A 16,203-nucleotide genomic window follows, 5' to 3' on the forward strand; every position below is an offset into this window, starting at 1 on the left:
TTCACAATTTTGTGTTACAGGCTATGACAGATTAGTATGTCTATATAGGTTTATAGCAATCTGCAAATTCAATTCTATTTTTGTGAATGCTACTTTAATTGTAAACTGTACCATATCTTCACTTTTGCACTCCACCCTGGGACTTCCAGGAGGTTAGGAGCAATCCTCATACAAAGCAGAGGGGCATAACAATGTGAAAATCATCAAGGTGGACAGACACCCAGAAGCTCTGCTTGAGTGAGTGCACTAAAAATAGCAGTTGTGAGCGTTGTAACATGGGTGGTGGCACAAGCACCTGAGCACTAACTCAGGGGGGCTTGGACTCAGCTAGCTGGCTAGTGCCCATGGCAGTGCCACAACATCCACAATGCTATTTTTAGTGCTCTAGCTCAGTGGTTCTCAAACGAGGGCTGCCCCTTGTTGAGGGAAAGCCCCTGGCTGGCCGGGCCAGTTTGTTTACCTGCCGCGTCTTCAGGTTCGGCCGATCACAGCTCCCACTAGCTGCCGTTCGCCGCTCCAGGCCACTGGGGGCTGCGGGAAGCGGCGCAGGCCGAGGGATATGCTGACCGCCCTTCCTGCAGCCCCCATTGTCCTGGAACAGCGAACCACAGCCAGTGGGAGCTGCAATTGGCCGAACCTGCAGACGCGGCAGGTAAACAAACCAGCCCGGCCCGCCAGGGGCTTTCCCTGAACAAGCGGCGGCCCTAGTTTGAGAACCACTGCTCTAGCTCAAGCGGGGCTCATGTGTGTCTGGGTACCTGGGCTGGGAGGTGTGCTCCTAGCTGTAGAGTAGACATTCCTCAAGGGTCCTCAACCTTTCATAGATTTCATAGACTATAAAGCCAGAAGGGACCTCTGTGATCATCAAGTCCAGTGGCTCTCAAACTTTCCAAACTACTGTACCCCTTTCAGGAGTCTGATTTGTCTTCCACCTCACTTAAAAACTACTTGCTTACAAAATCAGACCTAAAAATACAAAAGTGTCACAGCATACTATTACTAAAAAATTGCTTATTTTCACCATATAATTATAAAATCTGGAATATAAATATTGTACTTACATTTCAGTGTATCGTATAAGGAGCAGTATAAACAAGTCATATGAAATTTTAGTTTGTACTGACTTCACTAGTGTTTTTTATATAGCTGTTGTAAAACTAGGCAAATAGCTAGATGAGCTGATGTACCCTGGAAGACCTCTGTGTATATGTGTATCCCTGGTTGCGAACCACTGAAGTAGTCTGACCAGGAGGTGTAACACAGGCCATTCCTGAATTAATTCCTATTTGAACTAGAGCATATCTTCTAGAAAAATATCCAATCTTGATTTAAAAATTGCCAGAGATAAAGAATTCATCATAACTCTGGGTAAACTATTCTCATTGTTAATTACCCTCACTATTAAAATATGTGCCTTATCTCCAGTGTGAATTTGTCTAGCTTCAACCTTGATGGTCTTCCATTCAAATGGGTCTGCCCTAGAACTATAGGTTGGCTCTAGTCCAAGGGAGCTACTTTTCCCATTGTAGAGCTGGGGAGAGGGTAGAGTTAAGCAACTGATCATCTGATGGTTTTTTTGAAGCTGCTGTGGGGAATGAGGAATTGTCACCTGAAAGAGGGGCCAGAACTCTATTTAAGTCTGGATCTTCTGGGCCGGGGACTTTCTCACTGGCCATCCATCCGCTGACAAAAGAAAGCTGAGCAGGCAGAGCAGGAGGGCCTTGGACCCTGAGAGGACACTAACCAAAATCCAAAAGGCTTTCGGAGTTGTGAGGACACTGGAGCGATGCAAACAGGTGTTTGTTATTTTTGCTTAGATCTGTAACACCTGTTTTTTGTCTATGGGTGCAGCATGTGTGATTTAGAAGTTCCTTTGCAAAGTCCTTGTGTTCCCTTGTTTTAACTCTAGAAAGGGGCTAAACAGTAAACCAGGATACTCATGTGGGTGGAGCTCTGGGGAGGGAGTGTTTAAGCTACTGGGAAGACTTAGGGGTCCAGTACTGATCTTGAGGCCTAGGGCCACAGAGCCCCACATCCTAAGTGGTCTCTGCCATGAGAATGTGCCAGAGAGGCTAGACTAAGAGACAGTGTCTGGCTGCTAGTCAGAGCCAGTAGGCTTGGAAGCATATGGAATCCAAAGATTAGGTCCCATAAACAGTTTGGTGTCCGACTATAAGTGGGAGCTCAGTCAGAGCTGTAGCACAAGCCTTTGCAGAAAGTGGATGAACAGTGGTTGTGTGTGTGTATATCTCTAATATAGTATTCTAGTGTCAAAACACATATTGTGAGGTTCATGATAAAATTGTGAGAGTTATAAAAAATGCAGATCCAGAATCTTTTAAATCCCACACAGGAAATTTCTATCTAGGGTCCAGCTGAGATTGGGTCACTATCATGCTAGGATCTGCATAAATTTTCCACTGAAAAAGAAGGAAAGGAATCCAATTAAAATTGTTACATTTAAAACTTTTCACAGGCATAAAATCTGATTTTTCAACTAGTTCTACTGGGAATCTTCTAGGAACATATCACAGCCTCGGCGACCTTAAAAACAGCACGACAGACATAGCGCTCACATGCAGTATTGCCAACCCCAAACATTCAAAAATATGGAGTCAAGCCCAACCCCTTCAAATCATGAAGTTGGCTTCAAAATCATTAAAAAAAATAATAAACGTTTGTTTCTTTTTATTTTCCTTTTGGTTTCTGAGCCTTTAGACAGCACTTGTGTCACATTTTCAAGCATTTCTCCAAAACCCTAGAGAGTAAAAACTTACTTTATTTTTTAATTAAAGGTAAAATTCTTCTAAATCCAGTAAACAGGGCCGTCCTTACCCATACGCAAAGTACGCAGCTGCGTAGGACACCAGGAAATGAACCAAATTTCCTGGTGCCCTACGCAGCTGTGTGTTGATCCAGCCCCTGCTCTGCCCCTCCCTGCCTCTTCCCCACCCTTGCTCTGCCCCAGCACCGCCCCCACTCTTTCCCTTCCCCAAAGCCCCTGCTCCGCCTCTTCTCACCCCCACCCGTCCCTTCCCCTCTTCTTCCCGCCCCTGCCCTGCTCCAGCCCCGCCCCCACTCCCCTGAGGACTGAAGCAGGGCTGGGCTCACTGGCAGCTGGAAGTGCAGCAGCCCGGCCCCAGCCACACTACCGGTGAGTGCTGGGGGGTGGATCCCCCCTGTTCCCCATGCCAGCCCCACCCTCCCACCGTGGAGGCCTGCCCCCTCCCCCCACAGAGGGGCTGCGTAGGGCCCCAGAATAGCTTGGGACAGCCCTGCCAGTAGATGGAAGTTGAAGAAAAACACCACATATTGTGAGGTTCATGATAAAATTGTGAGAGTTGTGAAAACTGCAGATCCAGGATCTTTTAAATCCCACACAGGAAATTTCTACCTGCCATGCTTAATTGCAGTATTTGGGGTTGTTCTTTCATTAAACAAAACACAATAGATTGCCAATGTTTGCATAAAAAACAGCAAGCCCTTTCCTACGGACAATGTCTCCTAACCCTCAGCACCCGTCGCAGAGTGAATTTGTTCACAGTCTGTCTGATGCCTAAACAGTACAAAATCGTTGCTGAGCTTTTTGAAATCCTTAGTTTTCTTTGTAGCCCCATTAATAATTGAATCGGATCTAAGAAACTAATGGTCTGATTATGGGCTCAATTATACAGGAGTAAATCCATTGAGGAAAAACCAGCATCAGACCCTTCAACTTTTGTCATGAATGAATATAGGAGTACAGGGCCTGATCCTTCGGTGTGATGCAACCACTTTCTGCTACAGTGCCAGATTGATTTGGACACAGCCTGACTTATCTGTCCCAGGGATAGCCACTGCAGTGCAAAGATGACACTGCAGTGGCAGACAGCTAACACAGGGTTAGATCGTCAGGTTCAAGCTGGCTAGCTCGACGGGCTCAACGGGTAGTGATCAATGGCTCCCTGTCTAGTTGGCAGCCGGTATCAAGCGGAGTGCCCCAAGGGTCAGTCCTGGGGCCAGTTTTGTTCAATATCTTCATAAATGATCTGGAGGATGGTGTGGACTGCACCCTCAGCAAGTTTGCAGATGACACTAAACTGGGAGGAGTGGTAGATAGGCTGGAGTGTAGGAATAGGATACAGAGGGACCTAGACAAATTAGAGGATTGGGCCAAAAGAAATCTGATGAGGTTCAATGAAGACTAGTGCAGAGTCTTGCACTTAGGATGGAAGAATCCCATGCACCGCTACAGACTAGGGACCGAATGGCTCGGCAGCAGTTCTGCAGAAAAGGACCTAGGGGTTACAGTGGACAAGAAGCTGGATATGAGTCAACAGTGTGCCCTTGTTGCCAAGAAGGCTAACAGCATTTTGGGCTGTATAAGTAGGAGCATTGCCAGCAGATCTAGGGATGTGATCATTCCCCTCTATTCGACATTGGTGAGGCCTCATCTGGAGTACTGTGTCCAGTTTTGGGCCCCACACTACAAGAAGGATGTGGAAAAATTGGAAAATGTCCAGCGGAGGGCAACAAAAATGATTAGGGGACTGGAACACATGACTTATGAGGAGAGGCTGAGGGAACTGGGATTGTTTAGTCTGCAGAAGGGAAGAGTGAGGGGGGATTTGATAGCTGCTTTCAACTCCCAGAAAGGGGGTTCCAAAGAGGATGGAGCTGGGCTGTTCTCAGTGGTAGCAGATGGCAGAACAAGGAGTAATGGTCTCAAGTTGCAGTGTGGGAGTTTTAGGTTGGATATTAGGAAAAACTTTTTCACTAGGAGGGTGGTGAAGCACTGAAATGCGTTACCTAGGGAGATGGTGGAATCTCCTTCCTTTGAGGTTTTTAAGCCTTGACAAAGGCTTGACAAAGCCCTGGCTAGGACGATTTAGTTGGGGATTGGTCCTGCTTTTTAATTGGTTAATAACATAGTAAAAGCATCCTGATTGGTTAATCACTTTAATATCATGTGCTGCCAAGAGCTCTCCAGCCTCAGTCTGAGTATCATTGCCTTAGTATAACCGATATTTTAGGCTGAATTTCTTGCCCTCTGGTGTAAATTACAAGAAAATTGACTTCGCAGGACCAGACCCTCAGCTGGTGTAAATCAGCATTGCTCCAATTTACAGCAGGTATGGATTTGGCCCTCAGTTTTTTTTTCCAAATGTCCAGGTAGTGAACAATAATTTCCCAGTTGAAAAATTTCATAAAATTGCTCAAAGTTTGCAGTTTTGAGTACTCAAAAATGGGCAGAACGACAGAAAACTCTCTGATTATTTTGCCCAACGCGGTTAACAAGCATGAATCAGATGCAGCCCCATGGCTTTTTTTTTTAATGATAGATATACAAACAGTTAACACTGGATTTTTTTTTTTAAATGTGCACAGCAAATGTTGATTCCAACTCTGCTGATTCTGATGAAGGGTAGCTTTGTAGGCAGGTTGTGGCTGGCACAACTACAAAGCTGATCTCAGGAGCCTTGGAGGTTTATTTAGATTCCTTAAATGTTTTGGCTTGATGCTATCTTGGGTATTTTGAAACTTCTGAAACCCTTTATATTCCTAACAGCACCAGGCAAATATAGAAACACAAATAAAATCATAATCTACTGCCATCTTTGCTTTGTTCTTCAGATTTACAAGTGCCTGAATGGGTGAATTAGACCAGATCACAGCAAAAAATAAATAGTGTGGGACCACATCTTCCCCTTCTGCGTAAGAAAATGACTAAGAGGGGAAAATAACCCTCCTTCTGGTGCCCTCCTTGGTGCTCTGCTCTGTGGTGAGCAGTGCTATTGGAGCAGTGGAATTTGGAGGCCATGCAGAAATTGCAAATGCCAATCCCAGTCTTGTGGATATCAGAGATGAGCATGAAGGTGGGTTCTTGAGGAACCTTCCTGGGGCTCCCCATTGGCCCTCCTCACCCTAGTAGCTTTAGTACTGCCATTCCTATGCCGCTGCTCAGTAGAGGGAGGTAATATAGCTCACAACTGTATTACATCCTGCACCGATTTCCACACAGAAATCCCTGCTGAGCATCTCCCCCACTCTCGCTCCAGCCTCAGAAATTTGCTCAGCTCTTCTAAAAGGAGTGTCCATGGAGGGGAATCTATGTGGCACAGGGAACTGGGGAGGGAGAGGTGCTGCAAAGACCTTTTGGTGGAAAGGGAGATTTGTTGGCCCTCCGGGAGATGCTCCAGGTCTTGGTCACCATCTGATTTGTATTCTAAAAAAAAGAATACAATGCGGAAACTCTCATGTACTGTACCTGCATGTTTATGCTTGGTTAAATGCCTCAAAAGCTAGCGCTATCCCTGAGCAGCGAGCAGATAGCAGTATTATGTGTCGTGGAGGTTTTCATAGCCAGCTTCCAGAGATTGACCTGGAGTGCAGTAACCATGCCTTTCTTATCCACTTCCCAGGAATTGCATTTATCTTCTTAATTGTGCCACTGCATTTCTGGGACTGCAAAGATCTGTGTTAAATCCGAGAGTTATTCCAGTGAATGGGCAGAGAAGCAGCAGCCACTTGGCTCTAGGATACATGCTGTGAAATGTGCTTCTCATCTCATCAACCTGCATGTAATTCGACCCCATTTCTGCTCCTAGTAGTTCCATGTGCACAGAATACAGAGCGATCGCTAGAGGCCTTATTCTTCCTGCTGAGCTGCTGGCACAGACAGGCCCGAGGGAGGCCCACACCTTCTGTGGAAGTGGGTGAAGCAGACCCAATACATGGCAAATTCCCAAGCTCCAATGAAGATATGGAGGCTGAGCATTCTGCCCCATGGTTTGAAGGGTGAAATCAGAGGGAGAATGATGGTCTAGGGATCTGAGAGAATCTGGTCCTCCAACGTATGGATCACAACAGATTCTGCCCAGCTGCGTGGAGGGGGACTTCCTCCAAGCACTTCCCATCAGCCATTGGTTGGCAGTCCTCAGACTACACTAGGTGGACCTGACTCTCCTCTCACTTACTTAAGAGAGGAAGGATGGTCCAGTGGTTAGGGTGCTACTATGGGACACACAAGACCTAGATTCAATTTCCTGCTCTGCCACTGGCTTCCTGGGTGACACTGGGCAAGTCACTTATTCTCTCTGTGCCTCAGTTCCAGTATCTACCTCACAGGGATGTTGTGAGGATAAATAAACTAAAGATAGTGTCTAAGCACCTCATAATCATAGTGCGAGCCGATAGGTACTTAGGATAGCTAGTGTGAATCTGGAGTGACTCTACTGAAGTCAATGGAGAATCAAATGCAATATCTCTGTGGAGGCGAGTCACAGCATTAACTATCTGTATGTTTTTCTGCACTCTCATGGGAACCATGCTAAATACTGTGGCTCCTCCTAGCCCTTTCCCCCTTTGGCATACCCACTTTTTCTTGAAAGCCCGTGAGTCACATGGATGTTTTGCAGCATTGGGAGAGGTGATGACATGACAAGGGTGAGCATCCTGCATATCCACTTTCCCCAATGGCTTTTCCATTGATCTGCTTTCCCCAGACCTCAGAGCATGCAGGCAAAAGTGTATAGAAAGCTTTGTTGTTGATGACACTCTGAGAATTAATTAGTTTACTGTCTTTGTAGCCTTGGGGCCTATTTGACCTTCCTGATGCACCAAAGCATGCGGGAGAAAAAGATGGGCACACAAATGTGACAAAACAGGATACACTCTCTCCTCCTAGGAGCATGGTCATCCATACCAAATTTGCCCCATGCTTTATGAATTAGCCTTGTACAACAGAACAGGGAGATAACCTTTATACAATTCCTATAGAAAGGTAATAGTGTTCAATAGAAATTACTCTAAAGACAAATGTATAGAATTTAGTAAATAATGATTTTCTTTCTTTCTTGCTTGCTTTTTTGCTTTCTTGCTTTCTTTCTTTCTTCATCCTACAGCATTCTATAGCAGGCCTATAATCATCTCTTTCAAAAGCCCACAGAACGGTTTTCATTTTCCATTACATACTGTAGGACTTTTCCAGGAAGGGGTTGCCAAACAAGAGCAAAAAGCACAGACACACATGTGTTGCAAAGTCAAAATCGAATGCAACGCTTGCCAGTCCCACACTCTGTAGCCATGGCATTAGCTATCAGCCATGTTATAATGGGCAACTGCAGAAGTCAGCAGGATAGAATGGTCTCTCCCTCACTCTGCTGGTACACAGCACAGCTGTACAGCACTGGTAGCCAAGGGCAGCCTGCCAGCCTTGAGACCACACGTGGAAGGAAAGTCTGTGCTAGCAGCATCACACACAACAGGAGAGTAGATCTCCAGGCTAATTGTCTACTTGTATGCTGCTCTGAATACTGCTGCCATCTTCCCCATCCTCCTTGACACCGTGCACCCCCTGGGGCACTAGCGCGTTAGCCCTTTTCCTCGCTGAGCCATGGTGTGCTGTAGCACACTGCATGGAAATGATGCCCACACTGACCTAGAGCAGAGTGGGCTTTTTCACGTGCTCCATTCTACCTCCAGCAAGCACTGACTGACTCATAGTAAGGATGGGTTTTCAAAAGCACTCAGCATTGGCCCGACTCAGCCCCCATTCAAGAGAGCTGGATCTGCACTGTGAAGCTTGGATCCAGAGCCAACTTCTCCTGAATCTTGGGAGGTCTTTAGATCTAGGCTTTGGATTCAACCCCTGTCTATTTAACAGAGAGAGATTGTTTCCTCTTGGGTATTTCAACTGTTGGAAGTTTCACATCTGGATGATATTTCCAGAGTGCAGCTGAATGCATGCAGCAAATACACACTGAGCTGGGATTTACCAAAGGGCTGCTTGTTGCTTTTGTATTTTTATAAAACAAAGAAAATTAGGTTGAGGTGTGTGAAAAGGCCATTAACATTGTCATTGATTTCTCCTGAAATGGGCTGACCGTAAGCAAAATACATTTTGGACCAAAGCCATTGTCTGTGACAGTCGGTCACTGTTTAAATCTGAGCAAGAGGTAACTGTGAAAGAGGTTTGGCCACCCCTGACATATAGTCTGGTCCTGCCTTTTGTGTGGTGCAAGACGCTCAAGCCAGGTCAGGTGTTAAAGGCTTGATTTAACTGAAGAATTCCCTATATTTTCTGGGCTTTCGCATTCCCACCCTATCTCAAGTGAAGGGTAGGTGGGGAGTGGGCACACTTTATAAATATTCTTTAGGGCAGTGGTTCCCAAACTTGTTCCACCGCTTGTGCAGGGAAAGCCCCTGGAGGGCCGGACCGGTTTGTTTACCTGCCGCATCTGCAGGTTCGGCCGATCGCGGCTCCTAGTGGCTGCAGTTCATCGCTCCAGGCCAATGGGAGCTGCTGGAAGCGGCAGCCAGTATGTCCCTCGGCCCGCACTGCTTCTACAGGAGTAGAACAGGGAGGGGGCTGAATTAAAAAGAAAAAAGAAAACCGCACGGAGCCGTATTTTAATAGGAGAGCAAAAACTGATAGTATATAAAGAACACAGCATTAAAGCATTCTGTATTCAGAAAACTTCGGATAATTCTGTTCCAGCCAAAATCACCATGTGATCCATTGGTGTCATATATTATGTGTATTATTGTAGCGCCTAGGAAAACCTGTCGTAGCCCAGAGCTTCCTTCTGCTAGGGGCTGTACAAACACATACTGTTGAGGTTTTTACAAACTTGTAATGTTTTACATTTTGACAGGATACAAAAGCAGTTCTTTGTAAGGGATGAAGAGGAAAACAAATAACTACATCAAAGTAAAGAATGGCAAGGAATACAACTTTTAATGGTAGTTATTTTATGACTTGTTCCCTTCAGTCAAAGCAGATGCACTTTCAGTGGCTGAGCCATAACTGGTGCCTCAGAGGGCTTTAGGGAGACAATGTATATCCACGGTGTATTGCCGCCAGCTCATGTGGTGTGCACTCAAGTGAAGGGAAAAGGGGGATCGGTTTCTGGTAGTTACTGATTTGATTTTAGATTAGCAAATTTGTCTGATATTTTCATGGCAATACTAAATACAAAATAAAGCCCTGATCCTGTAAGAGAGTCTGAGTAAGCAGAGCCCTGTGCCCTTTCTTTAATTTAATTTAATTTAGTTGGGGATCGGTCCTGCTTTGAGCAGGGGGTTGGACTAGGTGACCTCCTGAGGTTCCTTCCAACCCTGATATTCTATGATTCTATGATTCTTTGATGGGGTTCTGGATGGGTGCATGGATCAGTCTGGACAGAGTCAGTTGCATCCAACTTTCCAATTCTGCCATCCAGAGATGTCCCGTACCTGCTGATAATGGGGAGCAGAGTGAGGGCAGCAGCTTCAGCACACGTGACTGAACATGCTCAGTCCATGTGAGCATGCTCAGTACAAGCCAAGCAGCAAAGCTGGGGGGAAGGACATGCACCCCTGTGCGACCCCCATGCATCGCCTCTGCTGCCATCCTTATTGACAATACATCATACCTTACGGTGGGAGTAGTTGTTCACAGTGGTGTAGCCGTCTTGTCCGAGTGTCCCAGGACATTGGCTTTATGGTTCATTACAACCATTTGTAACACTCCACACTGTCTGCCACGCTTAATTGCCCACTTCAAATGCTTTATGTATAACAATCTAACCCCAATTGCCCCCTTCATTTCAAGTGCCTGGCTCCAACATGTGTTGCCTCTTCTGCTAAACAATCTGTCCCAATTTGTATTTCGCTCAGACACTCTGTTTCCTTCCTCAGATCTGAAGAAGAGCTCTGTGTAGCTGGGAAACTTGTACCTTCCACCAACAGAAGTTGCTTCAATAAAAGATATTACCTCACCCACCTTGTTTCTCTGTCATTGTATTCATTACATCCAGGAGAGGAATAGCTGGTGATAACCTCCTGGTTGTTCTGTGTTATGTGACATCAGTGGGGACTAGTCATGGTATCAGATACAAGTCAGCATGAATAAGGGTGGATGAATTGGGCCCTACAGTGTTAATAGCTATCTCCAATCAGTGCAGTGTTTGATCCGGAAAGAGCAGCTAAACCCTGGCCTCTTAGAGGAACCGACTGTAGGAGTTTGTCTTCTGACAGCAGCAAGAGCAAGCAAAGAAAAACCACCCAAGAAACAACACTCCAGTGAAAAAACAAAAGCACCATAGTTCTCTGATCTGTGTCTTTTTAATAGAGTTTTATTTTATATGACACGTAGCATGAGTGCAAGATGGATCCTACTTCCCCTCCCCCACTTCACTGTAATGCATTTTAAATCAAACTGTCCTCCGTAGCTCTGTGAAAAACCTGCACATTTCTGGTTTTGCTCTTTCGGAGGATAATTTCTCCTGTTTAATGAGATCTGAGAATGAAGTCAGGCATGAGTTGGAGAAAGGTCACAGCATGTGCTCAAAGGTATATTAACTGCTGTTGGAGCTGGCATTAGGTGACTTCCATGAGGACAAAATTAAGCAGCAAACAGTAAATACTTTCAATGGCATTTCATTACAAGCTGGACCATTTACAATGAAATAAGAATATGAGAGAGGTTTCAAGGATGAAATGGGAATGCTCACAAATAAAAAGGAAAAAAATGTTACCACTTAGGCTTAGAATGTGATTCCAGTCAAGGTTAATGGGGAAATAGTTAATGAAGGGTACAGAATCCAAAGACTGCAGGATGCCATATTGTGTCTTAGCATCAGTAATTAATATTAAATGCTAAATGACTCTACCTGAGCACATTTTCTCTGACAGAAACTTTAAATCCTCACACCATATATAGGAACTTTGTCTTGATGCTTTACGACTCCCACTAATGCTGAACAGGCTAAATCAGAACCAATTTCTTCCAACTCATTTCCAGAATGGTGATTTGCATCCATCACTACCACAATACATTCATCATATAGGATCCCGTGCTACACTGGGAGCTTTGCCATTGACTTCAGTGGGTGAAAGATCAGACCTTTAATGCACATGGCTAAAGAATTATGACACCCTACCACTCAGAATGTGTCTCTATGGGAGGAGATCTGATGCAGAAACCCATCCGTCTCTGTGGAAGCACTGTCCCCATTCCCGTCTTCCTAACACTATCTTCCCTCTCGTTCCCGAAGGTCGTTTCCTACCAGGCGTTAGGGAGCCTGGAGCTGTAGAATCCAGTCAAATGCTGCTTTTAAGTGAGCAAAACACTGGGTAGGGGGAAGCTGAAGGCAAAGGAGGCCTTTGCATAACTTCCACCCAGATCTAGAGTGGGGATGCAGTATCAGCATGGTCCACGAAAACAAAAGACAAAACAGCTTCCTTCAATTGCTTCTGCTGCTAGAACTTGAATTACACTAAGTGCCAAAGCAGGAGAGAGAATGACAAGACCGGGTTGTTTTAAGGGAAGGAGAGAGGCTACATGAGAGTGACGGGTTTTGCTGTTAGAAATGTTTCTCTTCTCTCCTAGAGCAGAGGGTTTAAAGTAGGGCATTTGTACACACTGTTCTTTCCATCCAGTGCTCATTGTATTGACAGGAATCACTTCAGATGAACAGTTTCATCAATGTGCTCAGGCCTGTTTGTAGGTGGCATCCTGAGGGCAGATTCCACTCTTCTCCAAGACCTAGGCCTTATTCCATTACTGTTTTTAAAACATCTCCCAGGTGCACTTAGACTTCACTTTTCTTTCTTTCTCCCCTCCCCACCCCCCCTTTTCCCTTGCTTGTTTTGAATAAAACAGTTTGAAAAGCTGAGGCCAAATCCTCAATTTCTTTTGGGCAAGAAGTAACAGCTTTACAGGATTAGCCTCCAGGTTCCACCTACCCTTGATGTAATATGGGTATGAAAATTCACAGTCGGGACGGCAGCTCCAGTGCCAAGTTACTGCGCAGCATTGACAGCTGCGGAATTGCACCTATTGATTGCAGTGTAAGGGAGAATGTTTCATCAACCTTTAATTGAGCCGATTCCTAAATGGAATAGGGTCAGGGTTGGGTGTGCTGCTGAGTCTAAATAGCCTTACAAAGGAGAGGTAAACGCCTCATCAACAAAGCACCGTTTATAGAGGCCTTTTAGAATTTCACACGTTCTAGAATTTACGTTTATGAAGGCGAGAGAGCCGTTTACCACAATCGCTGCACCCACCCCCCACTACTTGGAGGATCTCCCATGTCCCCCCTCCAGCTATTATTTATTTTGATTTATAGAAAAAACTTGAAAAGATACCAATCTGGAACTTTGCATCTGTGATATAAGGAACAGCGGATCCCACAAAATTTGATCCTAAATACACTCCCACAAAAGTCCCCAAACCCTCTAGTTTTCTTGGGCCAGATTCTCAGCTAGTGTCATGATGTCCGTGGAGGCACGCTGATTTACACCAGTTGAGGATCTGCCCCCTAGGTTGGAACGTTAATCCTTTTGAGCACTCTGTTCTTGTCCAGTTCCCAGGAGCTTCTGAAGAATTGGATTTGGTTATTTAGCAGTGGCATCATTTCATTTGCATTCAGCACTGGCCAGAAACTACGCCATGGAGAGTCATACCTAGTGGTTGGAGCTGTGGCACTTAGGTCAGAAGTCAGAGCAGGAGCCAGGTTGGAACAAAGCAAAAGCAGGGCTGGGATCTGGGCTGAAGCAGAGCTGGAAAGAAGGCTGGAGTCAGAGCAAGGCTGGAGCAGGCTAAGGCCCTTAAAGTCTAGTGCCACTATTGTTCCAAGCCCTGAAGTGACACTGGGTAGACTGAGCTGCTGTATCACCTGTGAGGCTCATATACCTGCCCTGAAATTCATCAGACCAGCTCCTGGCTTCTGGATTGGCTGGAGCCTAGCATAGGAATGACCCATCACCACTTGTGGCTTAATCAGATGCTAGTTCAGGGATAACTAGCAATGGATTTATCGCTATCATTGGTTAGAGTATTTGGATGAATCCACCACTAGCTGTGGTTGATATTCCTGCTTCCCCACCCAAGAAGTGAGCTGTAGCTCACAAAAGCTTATGCTCAAATAAATTGGTTAGTTTCTAAGGTGCCACAAGTCCTCCTTTTCTTTTTGCGAATACGGACTAACACGGCTGCTACTCTGAAAACTGTGGGAATTATTCGGTACAGAGTTTGCTTGTAACTAGAGCCAAACCAGTTTTTAGATAGAAAAATTGGGTTTGCAAGAGATTTGATGATTTTTTACTTGGATAAGCATTTGCGATTTAGAAGTTTGTTTAATTCCTCGTCTAGCAGCATTCCTTGTGTTAACATCTCCTTTAAAGAGATTAACTTTGCCTCTACATGAAATGCTGGGTGATGAGAGGGAAAGGGAAAAATAAGTAAAACGAATTGTTTTTAATTTTTGTAGAAATTTCATCTGAAATGAAATTCTGCCTCTGGGCTGTACTTGCTCTGCTTGTGATTCAGCAATTGTTTGTACAGGGATTAGCTCTCCATGCTACCCCCTAAACTTCCTTAGTAACTTTCTTTGTCAATCTCTCTTTTAATGCATGATGTGTATGCAATAGTGTATAGCTGCTGAGATCAATGATAGGAGCTAGTATAAATCAGTCAATGGAACAACTGTGATTTACACTAGCAGAGGATCTTGTCGTATATTATCCTACATGCTGATAATGACAATCCCACCCTTCCTAAACCAACATGGGGTTAAATTTAATGGCAATAAATCCAGCAACTTTCTTTTCTGCTTGTACTCCCAATTTGTCTAAAAGTGGCTGTTTCATAAGTGAGAATACTTATGAACCTATTTGTAGCCTTGCTAACATGAAACCATTTCTAATCCTGGTGATTTTACTTTGCATACATTCCTTCCCTGCCTTTGAAGCTCTCCCTTATTGGTGGACAGAGAGGCATTATAGCCTCTATGCATTTTTAAATTGCATTCCCCAGGAGTTAGCACTTGCCATGGAGACCTGCACTTTGTCTTTTAAGCAGATAAAAAGAGAGGTCAGTCAGATGTAATTCCCCTACTCCTCGTATAAACAATTTAACTGCAGCAGCAACATACTTGCTTGGAATTACTCCCTCAGATTCAATTCCCTTTTCCTGCTCCACTTGTAAAAATGGTTAGTGTCCTCTATAAACTGCAGCTCACCAAGGTCCAAGGCTGGCTGTGCAGTTGTAGAATAAATGTTAATCTAATACAGGTTACTGGGTCAAATGCAATCACAGGCTTGTGGGAAAAGCTTAATACTGTTCTGCTTCTTCTAACACAGTAAACCTGGATATTATATGATAGGTTAAACACCAGTGAACCGTGGCAAGAATTTTCTTGAAAGCAGGATTTAGTACAAAGGAAACTACATTGGAATAGTGACCTAGGATTGACTTTGCTCTCAAAGAGAGCATTCTAAGAAGCTGAAGTATGCTGTGAAAATTATCTCCTTTTAAAATGTTAGGTACAAAAATGCCTAGGTCAGTGAATGGTTGCCAGTTGAAGCAGGGATTCATAGATTCATAGATACTAAGGTCAGAAGGGACCATTATGATCATCTAGTCTGGGTATATTTTCAGCCAGTCTACTTCCCTCTGCAAAAAAGAGCATTTTGATTTTTTTTCCCTTTGGAATGTATGTGACTGCAGCATGAGATGGTCAGTTCCAGCTTTTGATGCCTCCTTTGAGATCAAGTAAATGTGAACTTAAAAGAATATAACTATGTGATTGCCTATAGCTAATGCTTATATTCCATAGACTACCATACGTTACTCCTTCCTCTCAGTGGTATGCATCTCTGTTCTATAGCACTATCAATCCAGCAAAGTATTTATTGTCTTTAATGAAAATTCTTACATATGCTCAGTATGGGCTTGATCCTGCATCAGTGTTGTCAGTGAGTGCAGGATCAGGGCCTAAACCAGGGACATAGGACTGGAATTGGCATATCCCTGTTCAGTTCAGTGAACATTCTGGTCTATAATATTTCCATGATGCTTTGTATTCTCCTCCTTTTTTAAGATTGTTTATAATACCAATCACACAAAACTACAGAATGAGAGATGATAGGACTATAGAGATCTGGTAGAACCAGGGGTGTTTGGGCATGCATGTGCTGTTCTTTGTCTAGTTAGGTAAGAATGTGTTGGTGAAAGGGCTTTGAATGGTATAGGTTAGAAAGAACTTCACTATGCAAAGGCTTGTGAGAGGAGCTGAATACAATCACCAATTGGATACAACTGGGCTGTTACCATAAATGAAGCAGTCGCCAGGAAGGAACATGTCATGTGAATATACATCACTATTGTTTGGTAAAAGACCAAAAAAAAGTCTTTGTTATGACACTGGTTTCTTTAATGTCTGATCACCTCCTGGACCT

This window comes from Lepidochelys olivacea, assembly GCF_965140295.1.
Source record: "Lepidochelys olivacea isolate rLepOli2 genome assembly, chromosome: 3".
Classification (NCBI taxonomy): Eukaryota; Metazoa; Chordata; order Testudines; family Cheloniidae; genus Lepidochelys; species Lepidochelys olivacea.